At 36.2% G+C, this 22505-nt stretch overlaps 2 long non-coding RNA genes across 3 annotated transcripts; one reads left to right on the top strand and one right to left on the bottom strand.

The window, feature by feature from the left end:
- Positions 1-7987: 7987 nt before the first annotated feature.
- Positions 7988-21953, bottom strand: LOC109218076. 2 transcript variants are annotated; one of them, XR_002066713.1, is made up of 8 exons: positions 21442-21953; positions 19661-20756; positions 14759-15053; positions 14409-14672; positions 14064-14327; positions 13747-13995; positions 11950-12551; positions 7988-8029 (listed from the first exon to the last, which is right to left on the bottom strand). It is a non-coding gene; the product is annotated as an uncharacterized LOC109218076 (long non-coding RNA). The 2 variants fall into 2 exon arrangements; XR_002066712.1 differs by lacking the exon at positions 7988-8029 and adding an exon at positions 11552-11870.
- Positions 18205-19963, top strand: LOC109218075. Its single transcript, XR_002066711.1, has 2 exons — positions 18205-18246; positions 19291-19963. It is a non-coding gene; the product is annotated as an uncharacterized LOC109218075 (long non-coding RNA).
- Positions 21954-22505: the final 552 nt, after the last annotated feature.

Consider the following 22505-nt stretch of genomic DNA (forward strand, 5'->3'; position numbering starts at 1 on the left):
TATAATGCTATGAGAACTCAAGGAGATGTTACTATACGACCTAAGGCAATTTGTATAATAATTATATACCTATATCGATCATATTAACGGATTATTCTCATGCACATTCAGACGGATATGTCGCATGCCGTTTTGGCGTGTATGAACTAAACGTGAATACACCGTTAAATATGCTACACTAGGCATAACAAATTTTTGACTCTTAACTTTTTGATTACACGGGTATATTGATCAAGTCCCGATAAAACATTGTGGACCTCTGTATCTAGTATGATACTTATTGAAATCTTGATATACCTCTTAATATGTGGACCTAATATTTTTATATTATTACCAGTATATAATAAATTACACCAAGTTGAGACAATTTTCACCACTTAAACATATAATTACTAATAACAATAAATTAGTATAAGACAATTTTCAAATAAATAGTCATATATAGTATCAACGCAACTTGATAGAATATATCCATATGATAATCAATAAGAAAAAATACCATCAAGGGAATAAGTAAACCACCAACATAGTGAATTCTACTACATGTGAATACCTTTAAGTGATATATACATTTCATGGTCATGCCACATTTACTACTACACTGATACGGGGGCCTATGATAGCTCTTAATCATCTAAAATAATATTGACTCTGTATTAATTAATGTTTCTTAAGCTGAATGGACTTGTGTACATCGTTAAACCTTTCAAAATATCTGAATTTATCATAATCCCACGAAGTCAAGAGTGGGACAGCTTTTCTAAGAAATTCCATCTAAAAAACAAAAAGGAGAAAATCAAATTATCTTGTTTTATATTGAAGGTCATTTTAAAGTATAGCATAGTACTCATGATATAACCCCATGAAATGACTATACGTGGTGATAGAATACTGGGGGTACGCTAAGAACTAATAACTATGATATATGTGTACCCCCAATATTATTTTGATAGACTACAGACCATCTGTTGCTATATTACTATAATAATGGATACGCGGAAGGTTCAGCTATTAGCAAATAGGTATGTCTACAATCTCATACTACAGGAAAATAGGTCTTTAACGATGGGAATTCGATCGTTAAAACTCCAAATCCGGTCGTTATCAGTCAATTACGATGGGGTAAAAACTGGTTGTCGCCGGTTGTTAGTGCCTCCGTTGTTAAAGGTAAACAACCGGATTTTGATCCCATCGTAAAAACTCTTTTAACGATGGCAAGGAATCCAGTCGTTATACCAACATTAGAGAGGGGATTTTCCCCTCGCTAAATATCGTCCCAGTCGTTAAACACTTCACTAGCAGTAACCAATTTTCAGTCGTTGTTAGTGTTTGGCGACCGGAATTCCATTCGTTAGTTGTATGTACTTTCAACGACATGATTTTCAAAAACCAAAATTTTCCTTCGCTAATGTGAGATTTAAAATAATAAATATATTCAACATAATACAAAGAATAAAGTCAATATTGACATAAAATATCTTTTTTAATTATAAAGAACTAAAGCATCAAAGTAGCAATAATATATTACATCCAAATTATATGATCCTTTTTTTTTCCAATTCCTTAAAGAAAACAGAAAATTAAAGAGATAGTAGTTTGTACGGATGACGACTACTCCTAAAAAAACAAAATAAATTTCCATTGTTCTGCAACAATTCCAGCTGCTAATTCAACTTGCTCGGTATTATCTTTAAGGACGATTCTTCAAACTTCTTCAGGCCCTTTATCTGTTAAAAAAGGTTCATATTAATTAGTTGAGTAAGAAGACAAGATTTAATATTAGTAAGTTGCTACCACACAGTAAAATGTAAAACCACAAAGCGAAGAACATTTCAAAATACAATAAATAACCAATGCCTCTTATAACAACGTCACTAAATCCAACATTAAGAGTATCATGAAACGTATTATACATGCTCGCCAACAGTATAATAGCCATAATATTGGGAGCAAATGATATCATACAAAAAAGTATTACTATTCCCTCCTTTTGCACAGTGGTGCTTCTCTCTTCATAACACTCCCTGTAACACTGCAATCTCCTTAACTGTTCTTTTAATTTTTTTTTTTCAAGATCTCAAACGGAAAAGGGTAAGAAGAAAACGAGAGTGATCACATACAAGCAAGATAGATAAACAAAGTAAACAAACACATTTTTTTGAAGAAAATAACAGACAGATTCATAAGAAGGTCCTGAAACATTTCCATGGAAACAAGAAAACTAAACTAATTAAGATGAAAACAACAATTACAGGACTATGTTTTTCACTTGTAAGAACCTTAGAAAATGATATCATACAAATGAACATTTCTGTTTTACAGTATATAGTCAATACTAGTGACAGTTGAACTTTTTTTGTCCTGATATATAGTCAATATTAGTGCAATATGTTAGACTTGTGCTCTGAATTTACTTCACTTGTTTAAGCATCATGATTTTTGCCAAGAATGTGCACTTAAGACTAGATGTCATTTCCTATTGATTTCACCGTTCTTCAGTAACTAGTCATTTATTTACTGTAATTTTCTACAGGTGCTTGCAAACAGGCCTGATATCATAAGAGAAGATTACATGAATGAACTTTGCATTCTTCAAGATGACGTTCCTCCATTTCCTAATCACGTAATGAGATGACAAGTGAAGTGCAGCTGATACATGCTTTTGTTACATAGAACACTTTTCCATTGAATAGAAATCATTGACAATAATGTAGAATTTTATTATCCCAAGATACCAAGTGGAAGAATTGTTGGTAAGTTTTCTCACGACACTACTAGAAAATAAGTAGTCTAAATAGATGTCTTCCAAAAACAAAAAACACAGTATAAGCATAATAATCAGCCACCTTGCAGTAGCTAACAAAGGTATAAAGCCTTGTCTTATTTATATTCTCTATTTTAGAGATCATATAAAAAATGATCACCTATAAAATATATAACAACTCGTTATCTCGGGTTTCATTTGCACGACTCAAAATCACCACATATATCTTGTTTAATACACAAGATAATAAAAAGATACTAAACTCTGAATTTGGTCCACATTGCATATTTTAGCTTGCCAAGTACATATAATATTATATGTTCAAACAATGAATCTGAGATGCACATATCTAATTGGATTATTAGAGTAACGATACATATATCAATGTCAGTACTTTATTTAACTAACAATAAAAGATTTCACTAAATTCATTTAAGGATATTCATCATGTAAAAATTGGCAGAAAGCTTACGCACCTGTTAAATACTTCAACTTGTACTTTGTTGACTTGTAGATGGTGCTAATGAAGGTTGATCTACCAGTAAGTGTATAAGATGATCATACTTAGACTCAAAGTCGTCCATACGTTTTTCCAGAGATTCTTTTTCCTTTTTAGTTGCATTTAGCTCTGTCTGTAGTGATTCTTTTTCTTTTCGAGTTGCATTCAACTCAACTAGTATTGCAGCCTTTGAGGAGCTGCCGCCTTTCAACTCCTTAGTGGCTATACCACCCCCTAATCCAACCACATAACTCTTGTTTTGAGGTCCGAAACACCTTTCTATTACAACGATATTGGTAAGAGATGGCTCAGATTGTACCAGCTCTTGTATTTCAGTGTCACGACCCGGATTTCCCACCCTCGGGGTCGTGATGGCGCCTACTCGTGATAGCTAGGCAAGCCAAGAACCTTTGCAAACATTGACCTATCTTGTTTTATACATGATTAAGCAATTAAATTATCAATGAATAAGCAGTTAAAAGACAACGAAAAAGCAAAAATTTAGCGGAAGTCTGAACTAAATATAAAAATAGCGCCTAGAAAACCAATACAAGTCTCTACCCAGCATCTGGTGTCACATCATCCACGGACTACTAAGAGTACTAAATACAATCGTTTGAAAGAAATATAACACTGTTCTTCTCGAAAACATGAGATATCAGAATGAAATATATGATAGAGGAGACGCCGGGCCTACGGACCTCGGAGTCTCGGTGGACTGAAGGCTGGCTCCCGAGCTACTGCTGCTGTCTGGGACCTGGGTCTGTGCAAAAGAGCACAGAGTGTAGTATCAGCACAACCGACCCCATGTGCTAGTAAGTGCCTAGCCTAACCCCGGCGAAGTAGTGACGAGGCTAGACAGGACTACCACATCAACCTGTACAGTTATATATGTGTATCTACAATAGGAAAATAACAAGAACAAACATTTTTAAATGGGAGGGGAACAGGCTTCGGGGATAGCAGATAATACAGAATTTCAAGAAAATAATAAAGAACATCAATAATTTAACTCTAACACGGATAAGGGAAATAAAAGCAGATTTCACTGTCCGAACATATCTCGTTGCAGGCGTGCAACCCGATCCCATTTCTCAATGTTTCCGTGGTAGGCACACCACCCGCTCCCATTTTATTAAATCTCGTGGTAGGCGTACCACCCGCTCCCATTTCATTAAATCTCGTGGTAGGCGTACCACCCGCTCCCATTTCATTAAATCTCGTGGTAGGCATACCACCCGCTCCCATTTCATTAAATCAACAGTTCTTCCAAATGAAATTTACTCCAACAAACGCAACAATTTATACGAATTCATAAGACAATAAGTACACAATAATTATGACTCACTGAAGAAAACAAGTAATGACAAGTAGAAATTTATTATGGACTTTAAGGAGCAAATAGGCAATTTAATATTTAGTATGCTAAATGTCAAGTAGCAATTAAATCACATAAACATGTAGCAATTATAGCATAATTTCAAAGCATAATGTTGCGCAAGGATACCTCGAGCCAATAATAACAAGTAACACAATAAAGGAAAATGCCAACATGAAGAATCTCAGTAATAGTGGAATAAGACAAATAATGCACTTGAACCGATAACAACAAGAAAATCAATAAATAGAAGTAAAGGACAACATAACTCAATTATCAGCAAAAAAATCAGGAAAATCAAAGACAAGTGCATGGCATCACCCTTCGTGCTTTTACTCTCGTCCTCACCAAGCAATTGGAATAATAAAATGTGCACGGCATCACCCTTCGTGCTTTTACTCTCTTTCCTAGCATATAATCAATAGAATTGGCACGGAATGGTACATCATGCGGCACGGCATCACCCTTCGTGCTTTACACTCTTTCCTCACAATAGCAAACAATGCACGGCATCACCCTTCGTGCTTTACACTCTTTCCTCACAATAAACAAACAATGCACGACATCACCCATCGTGCTTTACCCTCTTCCTCACCCAAACAACAATCACAAACAAGGGGCAATGGAATAAACAAAATAATAATAGAAATCCCGGCAAGGGAACACAATTACACAATTAAATCCCGGCAAGGGTACAACATCAATAATCTCAACGTCCCGGCAAGGGAAAATAATCAATAAGCAACAATATCCCGGCAAGGGAACAATTTAAATACTCTTTCTCTTTCTTTCACTTTTATTTCACATCTCACTTTACCACTTGAGCCAATGCTCCAAAGGGTTCAACCATTTCATAGATGTTCACAATTGAAATATAACTTGAGCCAATGCTCTTCGTTGTTCATAGGTCACAATTTCCTTTCACAAGCTTTTCACAACAAATAGGAATCATCACCAAGGCAAGAGAAATACAACGAAATCAAGATATTCACAATATTTAAGACTCAAGGTCATACTAGACACCAACGTATAGATACTCGTCACCATGCCTATACGTCGTACTCAACAAGAAGCAATTAGCAAATAAGACTCAACGCCTAGTCCCTCAAGCTAGGGTTAAACCAAACACTTATCTCAATGCCTTGAATACAACTCAAGCCTCAATTATAGTTTTACCCCTTGATTTCTCCACCAATCCGCTCGAATCTAGTCACAATTTACTTAATTACATTAATAAATGGTAAATGAATCATCCCCAATGCATGAAAATAAGTTTTCCCAAGTTTTACCCAAAAAGGTCAAAAATGCCCCTGGCCCACGTGGTCAAAACCCGAGGTTCGAACCAAAAACCAGTTACCCATTCCCCCACGAACCCAAATGTATAACTTGTTTTGAAATCAGACCTCAAATCGAGGTCCAAATCCCCAATTTTTGAATAACCTATGTTCTACCAAAAATACCCAATTTCCCCATGAAAATATTTGATTTGAAGTTGTTCATTTTAGAAGATCTTGAGGAGTGAAGAAAATGAGTTAGAAATCACTTACCTATCGTTTTGGAGAAAGAAGGTTGTTTGGAAAATCGCATCTTATGTTTTTGGGGTTTTGAAAAGTGTAAAATAACTGAAATTCCCGTTTATTTATACCCCTCTGAAACTCCCTGTGCGGACCGCGCAAAAAGGACCGCGGCCGCACAGGCCTCCCTGAAGACCTGCAAATCATAGCCCCGTGCGGACCGCACAAAGCCAACCGCGGTTGCACAACATCCACCGCGGACCGCTCAAAGGCAACCGCGGCCGCGCTGGCTCCTCCGTGGCCGCACGCGATTTCTCGCGGACCGCGCAGGAGGGTTCGGAGACCTGCAATATTTCCTGAACCTGCAACATCTGGTCTTTTAAGTCTAAGGCATCCCGGAACCTACTCGAAACTCACCCGAGCCCTCGAAACTCCAACCCAAATATGCACACTACCTCAAAAACATTCTATGAACATATTCGTACGATCAAATCGCCAAAATAACATCATAAACATCGGATTAAACCTCAAAATCCATGAATTCTTTTAAACTTCAAAAAACATCAAATTTTCCAATATAGGTCCGAATCACGTCAAACTACGTCCATTTTTCACCAAATTTCACAGAAACATCTTAAATCATATATAAGACCTGTACCGGGCGCCAGAACCAAAATACGGGCCCGATACTAACATGTTTTAATCAAATTTCATTTCCAATTTCCTTAAACAATTTCAGAAAACAATTTCTTTCAAAAATTCATTTCTCGGGCTTGGGACCTCGAAATTCGATTTCGGGCATACGCCCAAGTCCCATATTTTCCTACGGACCCTCCGGGACTGTCGAATTTCATATTTAAGCATTACGGCTATGCGCCCGGACTGCGCACGCAAATCGAGGCGACTCTAAATGAGGTTTTCAAGGCCTCGGAGTCACAGAATTTAATTAAAAATAGGTGATGACCCCTTTGGGTCGTCACATTCAGCCTATAAAATACAAGAAAAGTTGAAATAACAAAATACATAAAAATAAAATGAAGGATGTAAAATGAAGTTCATCAATAAACATACATATTTTTTACTAGCTTCAGGTTCTAAAAGCGTGCCGTCTTTCTTGTGAGTCTCAAAGAAGATAGTCGCCATATTCGGTGGATTACCGTCTTTGCCTCCCTTCACATTTAAATAAACAAGTCAAACAAAGACATTAAACACTACCTGAAGATCCCCCCATTGTTTGGAGCAAGTGGCTTCAGAACCTGCCTCAGTAGTGCTGGACTGCAAGGCTTATTAGTAACAATTTCAATCACCAAGTTAATTTATAATTGTGATTGCTACTATCCTCGGGTGTTACTGATAAGCTGCAGCATTCCCTAGACATCAAATCTGGGATATTTATGCCTACTTTTTATGTTTTAAAAAAGGTGTTTTGCATATTGAATAAGAGAGAGAGGAGATTGATGAACTTATTGTCACGACCCCAGTTCGCCCTTCGTGAACATGTCGTGACAGCACCTAGTCCCTACGACTAGGTAAGCCTAACAATGCGGAAGATAAACCATAATTGCGGAAGAAAGTAAATAAAACTGAACTAGTAAAATAAAACGATGTTTAAGGTGCCGCTCGGCACATACCCTAACAATTCTCGAAGCTAACAACATTCCCAAAACCCGGAAACTCACAAATCATAAGCTACGGGATACATAAGAGGCTCTGACTCAAGAATATCTATACAAAAGGAAAATACTGATAGAACTATACTTATTACAGAAGATAGAAAGTGACTCTTTGGTCTGCGGACGTAGCAGATATACCTCGAAGTCTCTATAGAAATGCCTCCTTCCCAGGCTGACAGAACTGAACGGGAGTACCTGTATCTGCACAACAAAAATGTGCGGAAGAGTAGCATGAGCACACCACGGCGGTGCCCAGTAAGTATCAAGACTAACCTCGGTGGAGTAGAGGCACCTACCGGTCAAATAAACAGTATAATCATAGGAATAATGGAACCGATATATAAATATGTAAAGTCTGCATGAATGACTAAAATTTCTACAATTCCCAATAAGGAAAAGAGGACAACAAGTAACAACGAGAATATAATAAATGATGATACGAAATGACGGCAGAATCACAATCCAAATCCTAAGGTCACAACACAGCAAGGGGAAAAACAAGTCAATAACTCATATCCTACAATGATGTTCACATAAGGTCTTGTTCAACTCTTCCCACAATTCTACCAAAAATCTCTGACAAACCACAACTCACGAAAAACCCAGCATCTGAAATCTAACACTTGGCATCCTGTGCCCCATCAATCTCACGGTTATGCTGACAACTAACTGGCTAACTAGGACCACTCTCACATATATAATGGACGAACGAGGGCGTATCTCCACCCTTAACAAAATCGGAAGGAATTCACCTCTAATGGGGTGTCCAACTACGTGTATGCTTGTGCAAGTGTTTTTGACAAGGATTTTCCCAACTAGTAAACATGAAAAGGAGAACGGACTGCACGTACGAATGTTTCCTCACAACTTCCAAGCGGTAAAGCTCATACAGGTAAACAACCCACAATCACAATATTAAACAAATAGGAATACCTCCACAGGCCGTCACAATTCTTTACAATCAACCCCTGACATAGCCCACCTTATTACGCCACGCATGCAAATAATAATATAATAGGCACCGCCTTATTTCGCCACACGTGCATCACAATGTTCCCACCTTATTCCGCCACATGCGCAACCCACATATAAGCATATAACATATCCCGCCTTATTACGCTGCATGTGCAAAACATCAATAGCAACAATAGCATGGCAAAGACCTCGTGCAACCCTTCAACAACAACCGCACGGCAGAGACCTCGTGCATCACAGTACCAACAGCCGCACGGCAGAAACCTCGTGCATCATAGTATCAACGACCGCACGGAAAATGACAATATAGTATCAACGACCGCACGGCAGAAACCTCGTGCATCATAGTCTCAAGTACCACACAACAAATGACAATATATACAGGAACAAAGCAAGAGAATCAACTCAGGTATTTCCATTCACCAAAAGACGGTACAACTAACTCATAAGGAATAACCGTAACAGAGAAATACTAAGCGCAATAAGAATAACTCAACAAGGAGAAATAATACGAAACAACAATTCCAAAATACTCAGTTCAACAACAAGGAAGTTAACATGAATCAAATAATTACAATTAAGGAAATATCAACTAAACATAGGATATCTAACTTCTTTCCAATTAAGACCAATTAATTACACGAGAGGTAGAAATAATGCTTTCCAGATAAAGACAAGCAGTTAGGAATGATAATGTGACTATAGAAGGGTAAATGTCTACAGTTAAACAAGTAAAAGTCAATTAGGCAACAAGAATAACCAAAGAGGGCAGATACATTCCAAGTAAGCCATGTAGAGGTGAAACTAATAACAGGGAACTCAATCGTATCAAGAACAACTTCATATTCGGTGATTACAAGGATCTAAGAACCTAAAAGGGGCAATTTTCCACAAATAAATCCGAGCACACACTCGTCACCTCGCGTACAAGGAATACAATCAACAAAGAAGACTCAAATCCTAAGGGGAAGTCCCCCACAAAAGGTTAGGCAAGATACTTACCTCGAACCGGCTAAAATGAACTAGCAACTACGTTCTTGCCACGAGTACTCGACTCCAAATGGCCCAAATCTATTCAATTACATCACACATTGTAAATAACATCTCAAGCAACAGATTCTACTATTTAATTCAAAGGTAAAGCGCGAAATTAGGCAAAATGACCAAAACGCCCCTCAGGCCAACGCGCTCAAAACCCGAGGTTCGAACCAAAATCCGGTTACCCATTCCCCCACGAACCCAAATATATGATTTGTGTCGAAATCGGACCTCAAATCGAGATCCAAATCCCCAATTTTAGAAAAACCTAGGTTCTACCCCAAACCCCCAATTTCACCCATGAATTTCATTGATTTTAAGAGGAAAACATGTTAAATGATGTAAATGATTGAAGGAATTAAGTAAAAATCGACTTACAAATGATTTGGAAGAAGTTTTGTCCTTGAAAAATCGCCTATGGGGTTTGGGTCTTGAAAGAATGGTAAAAAATGGTGGAAAATCGACTAAGTATAAATTTGCTGGGTCTCTGATGTCGCATTTGCGAACTGGGGTTGGCAATTGCGAACCCCGACCAAGTTTGGAAATTGCGAGATACTTGTTCGCATTTGCGAACTATGAAGGAAACTGGGAGGTTCGCATTTGCGAACCATAAGGTCGCATTTGCGAAACCTGACCCATCGCATTTGCGAGGTTTTATATCGCATTTGCGACAGCTTCAGGCCTGGCACATTCTCGCATTTGCGAGCTGACTCTTCGCAATTGCGAGCTCGCATTTGCGAGCCAGGCTTCGCAATTGCCAAGCCTGCAGGTCAGTTATAGCTGCAATTTTTCCCAAGGTTGAAAAAGCACTCCGACACCTATCCAAAACTCACCCGAGCCCTCGGGGCTCCGAACCAAACATGCACACAACCTCAAAAACATCCTATGGACTTACTCGCGCGACCAAATCGCCAAATTAACAACATAAACATCGAATCAAGCCTCAAAACTCATGATTTCTTCCAATTTCTTCATAAAATACCAAATTCTCATTTTAGGTACGAAACACGTCAAACGAAGTCCGGTTTCAACCAAACTTTAGAAAAAGCGCTTAACCATATATAAGACTTGTACCGGGTGCCGGAACCAAAATACGGGCCCGATACCATAGTCTTTTAATCAAATTTCGTTTTCATTTTCCTTAATTATTTTCAGAAAGTAATTTCACACAAAAATTCATTTCTCGGACTTGGGACCTCGGAATTCTATCCCGGGCATACGCCCAAGTCCCATATTTTCCTACGGACCCTCCGGGACCGTCAAATCGCGGGTCCGCGTCCGTTTACCCAAAAATATTGACCAAAGTCAAATTTATTCAATTTAGTATCAAAATTTAGCATTTTTCTCACAGAATTCATATTTAAGCTTTCCGGCTACGCGCCCGAACTGCGCACGCAAATCGAGGCAATCCCAGATGAGGTTTTCAAGGTTTCGAAAGTACAGAATGGGTAAGAAAACAAGTGATGACCCCTTCGGGTCGTCACACTTATAAAGCTCTAATGTATGCCTCCCTTGTTGCATCTAGTTGTAAGAAAGAGATGAAAGAGACATAAGGTAAATATAGCCATTAAGGAAAATTCAGGATCATATGGAGCTACATGGATGCAGGCCACTTCAATCTGACTCTACCAAAAGCTAGCAATTATGACATGCATTAAGCTATGAAATCATGGAGCACTGAAACTAAAGTAAGCAGCAAGTGATCTACTGCAGCAGAACATTGCCATCAAGAAAGATATATTGTCATGACAATTGCTGATTAACAAGAGAGTGGTAATTAATAGCTAGCCTTATGAAGGTAAAAGATGTCGAGCAGAGGACTAGATCACCTCAAGTTGAAAAACAGTAAAAAGATCCCATACAGAAAATTTATATGGTACCAGTCAAGTCCTTTACTGGAAAAAGCACTCTTCAGCGAATATGAATCGGATTGCATTGTGCACTTAGCAGTTCGTAAATAATTTCTCTAATCGGCTTGATGAGGCATTCTCAACTTAGACCTATTGATCGAGTTTCTAATATTTGTTTCCTATATAAGAAAAAACCATTGAAATCATGAACTGTTACTTACAATAATAAAAAGTTAAAAAGTAGTTATGAAGTCTTACCTTAAATTTTTCACTTAAAACTGTCCAGACATTGCCATGTTAGGTGGAACCCTCTGTCCATACACATTACTGGGCGTAGTTGAAAGCTAATATGGTGCACGGCACAAAGGTGGAGATCCTACATATAGCTGAGGTAAAGAAGGTGCCCTGAGGAGACCACTAGTCCAACTTTGTGGACGTTGAACTGGTGCTGAAGAACCCACCTCTCCAAAACAGTTTCTGTATATCCTCCTGCAAATCCTGTACTCATATCGAATCGTGCTCCAATGAAGTACTAGATTTATCACCAAATTCAAGTTATCAAGAACAGCAGGACGATCTCCCAACACCAATTATTGAACCACCTGTCACTCTTCTTCACTTCCCCACTACCACGGCCATAAGGTCGTATCGAAGGAACCCTTGAGTCCAAAATAATATGCAAGCTTTTAAGAACAAATCTTCCAAGTTCACCCCCTGTGGGTTACTCTGAAAATCCATTTCGGTCTTTCAAAACAAATAACCCCAACTATTTTTGGTCCTCATAATGGATAGACAAAACAGATAACCGGCTGACTATTTGCTCCGTCATGTGGGCCACTATATATGTCTTGATAATGAACCTAAAAATATATATAAAGATCAAACAAAAGCTATGTAAAACTCAATCTAACGTTGACCAAAGTAGTTTTTGGATTGAGGCATATATAGTAGTCGTTCTTGACATATTATATCAAAACAAAAAGAATCCGATAAATATCAAAAGATGTTCAAGGAGCAGGTCGAAATATCATAGACAAATATATTAATATGAGAATTAACTTGTCAAAAGAATAAGAGAAAGCGAATAAAATTTTGAAATTAGAACTGCTAAAATAGAGTACATAATTAGACGATAAGACTTAATCAACTACAGAATTGAATTAGCGTCATGAGATATATGGACTTACTTAAGAGAATAAAAGTTTGAGAGCAGCGATGAAGAGAGAAACCACAGCCACAGGGTCGGAGATAATAAGAAGCAAATGGAAGAGAGAGAGAAATTCCGTATAGCGAGTGGCCTGCTAGGAGCAGTAAGAGACCACATAGATATTTGGGTGCTAGCTAAAGGAGTAGATTTCTCATTTTGGTAATAATTGTAAAAAGTTGAAGGAAAACCAAACATCAAGAGTTTCCTTGTAGTTTCGAGGGACAAATCACAAACTAATAGGTTACAATTTGATTCTTCATTCAAATCCCCAAAATGTTTACAGTTGTTCTGCCCTTTTCCTGGCTATTCTACAACCACCATCTTATGGTTACACTATAGCTTCATTTATCATCAGGGCACATGCGCCTTATAAACGAATTGGCAAAGGATCAAGGTTATACAGAGAGAAACCAAAGAGAGGATTTTAAAAGAATGAAGTTCAATTAGGAAGGTGAAGAATTCCATACTGCTATTTAGATGATAGAGTTCGCAAACCCAGGCAGAGATCACTTCAATGTCAAGAAGCATTGTAAAGCATCAACTATTTCACACTATTAACAATGTAATGTAATTGGCAGAGATCACTAACAGACAACTTATAAATGCAAAAAAAAAAAAAAAACAGCTTAAAAATAAAGATTCACAGAAGATGTGCTTCTAAATAAAGAAAACCACTCAAGACATTGCCTTCATTTTTAACTATGGAAGAGAAGATGTGCTCCTCAATATGGCCAGCTAAACTTCTCTTTCTCAAGAGTGATTTTCAAGATTATATCCCATGAAATTTTTTCCTGAAAAGAGCAATTCAACCAAGAATGTATTGCTTTAATAGTGGTTTAAATACTTACCGTAACAGCTTCCCACATGTTTTCCAGCTTATCTTCTCCGATGTCCTTCCATGAATGTACTTGCAACGCACACATATTACGATCACGAACTAATATACCCAAGTGTCTTAAAAATGAGGCTTGATGCTTTCCAACAACCCGATTGTTGTAAAAGTTAACTCTAAACTTTTCTCCGGCTTTGAGTATTGCTACATCTTTATTCTTGTTCTTTCCTCTCACATTTTTTTGGCTTTTCAGGTTCACATAAATCTGCAAATTTTTAACATAAAATAAAATTCCTGTCTTATACACAACAAAAAAAATATTAAACTTGAGACCTTGCATCATTTCATCTTCTTGAGCGAGGGAAACATCGTCTTCCATCGGATCGAAACTAGGACGCATAAGATTAGTACTATTATGTGCTAGCTTATTCTGCTTGGAAGCTGTTGAGTTGTGATTTTTACTTTCGCTAACAAGATTTCTCTTTCCAACGCTTCCTTTTGCCGAGCCCGAAGATCTTAAGTTTTGCCCACATCCCCTTGCTAAAGCACTAGGTTGACTTTAAGTGTCTCGTACATTCTTCAAAATAGCTCCAATTTCTGCAAATTTTGATTTGAGTAAAGCATAAAATAACTTCTACTCTTATAACAAACAAAAAATAAATAATTAAAACTTGAGACCTTGCATCATTTCAGCTTCTTGAGTGAAGGGAATATGGTCTTCCATCGTATCAAAATCAGGAGGCATAAGATTATTACCGCTATGTGCTAGCTTACTCTGCTTAGAAGCCCCTGAGTTGTAATTTTTAATCTCGCCAATCAGATTTTTTTTGCCAATATTTATTTTTGCAGAGCCCAAAGATCGAAAGCTTTGCCCTCGTCCCCTTGCTAAAGCCGCAGGTTGAATGTATGCATGATGTACATTCTTCAAAGTTGTTCCTGTTTCTGCAAATTTTGATTTATGTGAAACATAAAACCAATACCAGTCAAATAAGAAACAAAACAAAACAAAAAATTATAACTTAAGAGACCTTGTATCGCTTCAAGGTCTTGAGCGAGGGGAGCATCCTCTTCCATCAAAGCGAAACCAGGGGGCACAAGATTATTAGTATGTGCAAGCTTATTCTGCTCAAAAGCTGTTGAATTGTAATTTTTACTTTCTCCAATTAGAGTTCTCTTTCCAATACTTGTTTTTATAGAGCGCAAAGATCCAAAGTTGTGTCCTCTTTCCCTTGCTAAAGCACTAGGTGGAATATATACATGATGTACATTCTTTGTAGTTGCTCCCATTTCAGATTTCTTAAATTTTGATGAATTCGTGTCAACCTAAAATAAGATAAAAGTATGGAGTAACTGTTTGTTAGCTGAGAGAGTAATAAAATTATTTATCCACACAAAATTTCCCGTGCCAATAATACTGATAAAAGAATTAACTTGTATTAGAATTAGAAAACACAAACAAAATACAACAAGGCTAAACTTGTAAAACCACATAGAGACCAAGCATATGGCAGCTGCTCCAAGTCCTTACAGAAACTTCTTCACTTGCAGTCAGTTCCAATGTAACACAGAACCATGATTATATGATTTCCAAAGAGTTGTTTCGAATGAAACATGTATTAGAAGTTACTGTTACTGCATTGTAACATTATTGTATTTACTGTATCTACTTTATTTTACTGCATAGGTTGTTATTTTGTTTCCACCAGTTGAGGAGTTTGTTATTTTATTCTCCTAGTTTTCTGGTTTGTTATCACTATAGAGGAGCCTTCTCACAAGGACTCTGTAATTTGTTTGTGTATATAATCAGCTCATCATTATTTAATAAAATCATCTTTTTGTTCATCTTGCTCTAACTCTCACGAGTATTTTTTACGATCTTCTGACTACCACCACAGGCTCACACTTGAAATGGCCCCAAATGTAACAAATGCTGACTCCACTAGCAGCAACTCTAGTGTTATTGTTCAGTTCAATCCCGTGTCGCAACTGCCGATAAAGCTTGTTGGCAATCATAACTTTGCGACATGGAAAGCCCAGATTTCCATGCTCATGCGTGGGCACAATCTACAAAGGAGCTTGCCGGAGTCGCTTATAGTATCATATTTAAAAGGAATTTTTACCTCCTATAGCAAAGGTTAACACCTTATTTATTTTAAATAAATATCATTTTAAAAAATTATATTCTATAGATACCTTTTAATGTTTATAGCAAAATATCTAATTTTGGTTACCTCCTACCCCTAAGCCACTAAATACGCTATTCAATTATACTATTTTCTTTCTCTCTCTACTTTGATACATGTCATTCTCTTTCCCCATTCCCTGAAAACACGATGCTCAATCTCAAAATTCTTCTCACGCACATCACCTGCCATTAGTCACAAACGGTGATTTTGCCTGGTATACCACGAAGGCTTCTCTGACTTTTTCCCTCAATTTTGTGCAACCCAATTGGAATCCAAAAGAGATGAAGCCTCCAATCGGCACAACACAGCAAACCCACGAACCTTTCTCAACTTTGTCATCTTCAATACAAGATTCAAGCTTTAACATTATTAGGTCGAATATAGCATTAAAAAATTAGAAGGGGGTTCAGTAGATATAGGGTTTATAATTTGCCTTACCTTCCGACTCCTCTGTTCTTTCCCAAGCCAAAGTTTGCGTCTTTGGGAACTATATTCAGATTTTTCCTGCCTTTTGTAGTGGATTCCAATGGTGCTGAAGCATCTCGTATTTGCAAGCAAGTTGATTTTCTGTTAATATATTTCAATGTATTTTTAACGTATCACGCTGTATTTTCATGTATTTCATTGTATTCATTGTCTTTTTTTTCATTGTAATTCAATGTATCTCGTTGTATTCCATGTATTTCATTGTATTCACTATCTTTTTTTTCATTGTATTTCAAGGTATCCCGCTGTATTCTATGTATTTTATTGTATTCACCGTCTCGCTATATGCCATGAATGTATTCATATGTTTTTTTTTAATTAATATAATTTATGTATTCAGATGTATCATATAATTTCTCTGAAGATTGCTATGTTTCTGGGGTATTTTTCGGTTGAGAATCTTTTTTATAACTGGAAATACAAAATTTGTGTGTTATAATTGAGTTTGTTGAGTTATATTAAGAGTCTATTATGTTAATTGATTCACTTTCCGTTCAAAAATAGTGTTATGTTTCACGCCATGAATACAGTCGAATACAACAACTGATTAGCTGGACTTCCCTGATTCACGCCTATTTTTGCTACTGTATTCATGAATACAGTAGCTTAAATATATCTAATACATCTTATAACAACAGAAGCGTATCTACAATCCGTAATATAGCAAATGGTATCTATAGATAGCTAATTACCACTAAAAGATAGTGCTTTATGAAAATTTCTCTATTTAAAACATATCCATTTTTTAAGAATTATTTAATATTTAGTCAATTTTGACAAACTTAGCCTAACTTCATACTTGCAAGTTTAAAATTTAAGAATTCAAAGTTCAAATTCAAATCTTCGATCTGGAATTTTAAGTCAAAATTCAGCTGTGGAGATTAAGCTTTAAAATTTTATATATCTTGGCTATTATTTAAATAAGTCTTGAAAACGACTACTTATGCAATTCATCCTTAGTCTTGCTGTCAACTGAAAAAAAAAGGTTCTTATTCTCATATTTTCTCTTTACACGTTTAGTTACTTCATGGAAACGTTTGAGTCCTTGTTATTATAGTGGAACATTTAGAAAGATCATTAAAAATTATTGTGCATGTTACAATAATTTATTTTACTACGAGTTAATATTAAGTTAGAATTCTTGGTTATTCTCATTGTTTTTTTTTCCTTATGGAGCTTGCCGGCGTGGCCTAGCGAGGACAAGTGTGTGATCCATTCTTTTTACATGTTTTGTCTATTTCTTTTGTGCTCTTTATTTTTTTCAGTTAAAACTTCTGGCCATAGATTAATTTCAGAAGATGACACACTTATCTAGTATGAGTATAACAAACAACATCAATGTGTTGTTTTGTTGAAAGCCACAAAGCACATTTCTACTTCTGTCAGTCACTACTTTAATTTGTTCTGCATTTGCAATAACAGACTGAGTTTTAATTAAACAATTTCAAGAATCAGCCATGCGCAAGCTTTCAAAGCTTCTTCATTTACACCATTTCAAGTACTCAACTTGAACTAATCAACTAGATCATTTCCCAAAACCATATATGACAAACCAAACTTATACATTCATCCAAATAATGAAAACCCCATTTCATGTTTTACCTCAATTCAAAGCCAAAATACAAAATTCGAGCTTTTCACTGCTGTTTCTCAAACTTACTTACTTGGAGGGGAGGATTTTTGGCGTTTTTCTATTTTCTTGCCTTAGCTTCGTTTTCTTTAACTAAATTAGTTGTGTGTAGTTATATTTACATTATGAAATTGATTTGATTAGATTTGGGCCATTCGAAGTTGGATACTCGTGGCAATAGCGTAATTTCGGATTGATTTGAGCTTGGTTTGAGGTAAGTGGCTTCCCTAACCTTTTGTGGGTGAAACTCCCCTTAGAATTTTGGTACTGTTGTTATATGAATACCGTGTACGTGAGGTGATGAGTGCGTGCACGTGCTAATTGTTGAAAAACCCCGTTTTCATTAAGTAAATATCTGTGTTTTACCTTGAATTGAGCAATACTAGTATTGAAGCCTCCTGTTTAGCTTAGGAAAACATGCTTCCGTGATTTAACTGTCTTAACTGCTTACTTATTTTCTTGATAATCTACAAAGATTTGGTAGTGACTAGGTGAGGATCACTTTCTCCCCTAGAACTCTTTCTTTCGCTCTAAATGTAGCAGAACCTATTTCTGTCCACTTGTTAAATTTGTAAACCTATTTCTTTTCACTTGCGTCAAATCTCAACCAGTAGGTGATGTAGGTAAATCCGCAATTGCCGATCATAATGACCGTTCTGGTTATATTGACACATCTGACTAAATTTAGTTGGACATTAATTCGTCACTTGGGCTCCAAAAGTGGCTTCTTGCTCTTGTTGAATCTGCTAGGCTGAGATGGCCAGGTGAATACAACGTAACAGTCATGTAACTTGATCAGTTGCAGTGTAAAAACATTTGCAAATTCTTGTGGGATCTCTTTTAGCCACAAGCAGTGAGGTATATATAAAAAGTCAGGAAAATGATGTTCGGTAGCTTTCCACTCGATGAATTACCGAGTGACAAGAAGTTTAATTGAGAAAAAACTCTAGAAGGTTTCCATATATAATAATCTCCGAATGCATTAAGTGCCTCAAGTTTAGGCAACATATATACCAACAATGTCCATAGTCTCCCAAGGAAGATGCGACCCGCATATATATATATATATATATATATATATATATATATATATATATATATATATATATATATATATATATATATATATATATATATATATATTTTTAATTAGGGTTGGTGGTAAATTAAGTGCTTCGATGTTCACAAAAAACATCCTCATGTGGGGGACTATTTGAAGATCACCCTATTTATAGATCCCGCACATTGTTTGAAGCAGGTAATGCTTCTACACAAGTAATGATAAGCCCCAGCTTTAATATCAGTTGGAAGTGGACACTACCCAAATATAGCACTCAAATCTGTTGGGGGTTGCATTTGGATTCAGTGGTTATATTGCGGGTGGTGTACTTAACACATTAAGGAACTTATTCATGTTTTGGGACAACTCACTTGCTCATACCTCTAGTATATTGGGCAGTTGTGTTGCCCCCTTTGGCGCAAGGCTCTGGCTTTTGTACACTACTAATGTTGACAGTACTCAAGCTGTTCATACAGGAGTATATTGGTGGAGGGACTTGCACATGGACTACTACGGAGATGCACACATGGAAGAAGAGGCATTACATTGATTGATCATGGTTACTTACTTGGAGGGGCACACATTGGCTAGCTTTGCCCAATTTCCATGCTCATGCGTGGACACTTTTAGGATCTGATAGTGATTTCGAATCTATCTGATATGTTTTACCAGTCCCCTCCTTCCTGGTAAGATTCTTTCCGCAGCGTTATTCCAAAAAACAAAAATTGCAGTTAAAAGGAGTACATAACCAAGAAGCTTATGTAAAATGTGAGATACAAGCATGCACAATGATCCATCCAATTGGCAACAGCATAAGTGCACAAAACAGAAGTATAGACATGGTTGTTTATAAAGCTAGATTTTTTTCCCAGTATTACATCTCACAGTTCCGCAGCACTCAATAACAGAAAAACAGAAATCAATATTAGTTCCTATCAATAAGGGCAAAACTTTATAAATATTGGTTTGCATGATAAAGGTCAAAAATATTAACAACATGCATGATAAAGGTCAAAAATCTTCATCAGTTCTTTTCCTTTTCATTTGTGTAGAATTATCCAAATTCTCCAAATCGTCATCCTTTTCTTGCAAAATGTCAAAAGTATCACGAGGTAGAACTTTTCTTGCAACATGCTAGCCTTTATTTGAAGGATCGTCGCCATAAAATACTTGTAATGCTTGGTTTGCTAATACAAATGGCTCATTGGTTTTCAACAATCCCTGACGGTTAATACTCACAAAGCCATATTCATCCATTTTAACTCCCTTTTCTTGGTCATACACATCAAACCACATACATCTAAACAAGATTCCTCCAATAAATTGCAATTCAAGAATCTCAGTAAGTTCTCCATAATAATCAATATTTTTATTCTCTTCATCTGTCTCACCAACTACAACCACCCCATAGTTTTGAGTTCTAATAAAGTTATTTTTTGATACAGTAGAAACATTATACTTAATTGCCTGGCATAAGTTTTTCCCATAGAATGAAAATGTCAATCAAGGCAGCCTTTGCAGAAAAATTAAGAGTATCTATAGTTTTCTTAACAACAGGAATTCCTAAGATTATATTCTAGTTGACTAAGTATTGAACAGCATTTGTTTACCTTTCACCTAGATAATCTTCTCTAGAGTGTGGACGTCATCATAGGAAATACCACCTGCAAAAGTAAGACAAAGTTAACCGAAATTATTGTTAGAATGTGTTAAATATCCTGATTCTTGATTCAATATACTAAATAGAGACATAAAATTGGCCAAAGGCTTGGAATACATTGCTCTAAAGGTAAAGCTATAAGCAAAATATTTGCATTAATTTCTTTATCTTCACTATTGCTTTAAGCACACATTAGGAAAAATCCACAAAGAGTCATTGCGTGTAAAAATTTTCTTTCCAGTATCAAGTCAAGTGTTGACCCGCCTACATGAAGTTAAAAGTATTTCTATCTTAGATATAAGTACTCAAATAATAGAGTCGGCCAACAAAAGTTCCCTTGGTGGGTGGTCTAAAACTTGACAGTTTACCCGCAAAGGGAAAAAAACAATTAACAATTATCACAAAGTACTGTATGTGTCTTACACAGATACCACAAATTTTACGCTAACCAATTCTACTTTTGAACGAAAGAAACTCAACTCAAACCCATGTTCTTCAGAAGGAAATAACATACTGTAGTAATTTACGAAGCATTGAAAGTATCGTCATTGCAAAACGTCTATTATTCAAATATTATTGTTGCAAAAATTGGGGTAATTAAGCTGTACTATAATTAGTAGAAGATATCATTCACAAATCATAATTATAGCATTGGGCAATTCTCAAACCTAAATTCTAAACCTGATTACCTTGAATTTGTGAAGACTTTCTGGAAAGGTGGATTCTGCTGGACTACACATATAGATTACGGATGTGTATTCGTGATGTTTCTCCTTCTCTGTTCCTCTTCGCCTCTATGTCTATTTCTCCAGTTTAACTTATCTGTAGACACATATTCAAGAGAGTCCATAGAAGTTGGAATTCTTGATAGATTGTGAAAACATAGAATTTGGAAGTATGGGTAACATATAAAGGTCTTGGGGATGCTACTTTTGGTGGTCTCTTATGGTGTTCATATTCCCATGATTAGAACACACAGAAGAAAAGTCAAAAGTTGTTAAGTTTGTAGTCGTCTGAAATAAAAGCTGTTAAATCTCAATAAGAAATACATAAATATAGATAATTTTTGGATGCTGAAGTATATTGAGAGGGTGCCATGTGCTGCTTTCGTTCTTCACCCATCACTTTGATAGATGTCTATTGTCTTTCTTATCTTCTTTGTTTGAGATATGAACATTTATAATTGATTATCACTTCATAATTCTACAGGTGCTTTTTTTTTCCAAAAAGGGTAAGGAGAAGACAAGAAGAAGACTAAACACATCACAGAAATATCATACAACATCCATGAAATGCTGTCAAGATTGTAAAGGATGTATTATTTGCCAATTATACAACATCCATGAGTGGAAATTTTATTCCAAAATGCATGAAAATAATATCTGCAATTAGTATGCGATGTTAGCCTATCTGATTCGATGCTCACGTATTAATTTTGTTGTGTGCAATTTCGTAACAAAATGAAGTTAAAAATAATAGTATCAAATTCACAATATTGGACCCGTGTGAATTTGATACTGTAAGCATTTAAATTTTATTGGATATAAATCCATAAAGTTATTTGAACTATATTTTAAATTCAAATTATATTAGTTCAAATAAATATTATGGGCTAATATAATTGAATGAATTATATAAGTTCAATATATATGTGTTAAATAAATAAGTCTTAATCCATTGGGCTAGCCCATTTAAATTGGGGTAAAGTGATGAGGCCACTTCATTAAGCCCAAGATGACATCTTCCTTGAGGC

Source organism: Nicotiana attenuata, unplaced genomic scaffold (assembly GCF_001879085.1).
Source record: "Nicotiana attenuata strain UT unplaced genomic scaffold, NIATTr2, whole genome shotgun sequence".
NCBI lineage: Eukaryota > Viridiplantae > Streptophyta > Magnoliopsida > Solanales > Solanaceae > Nicotiana > Nicotiana attenuata.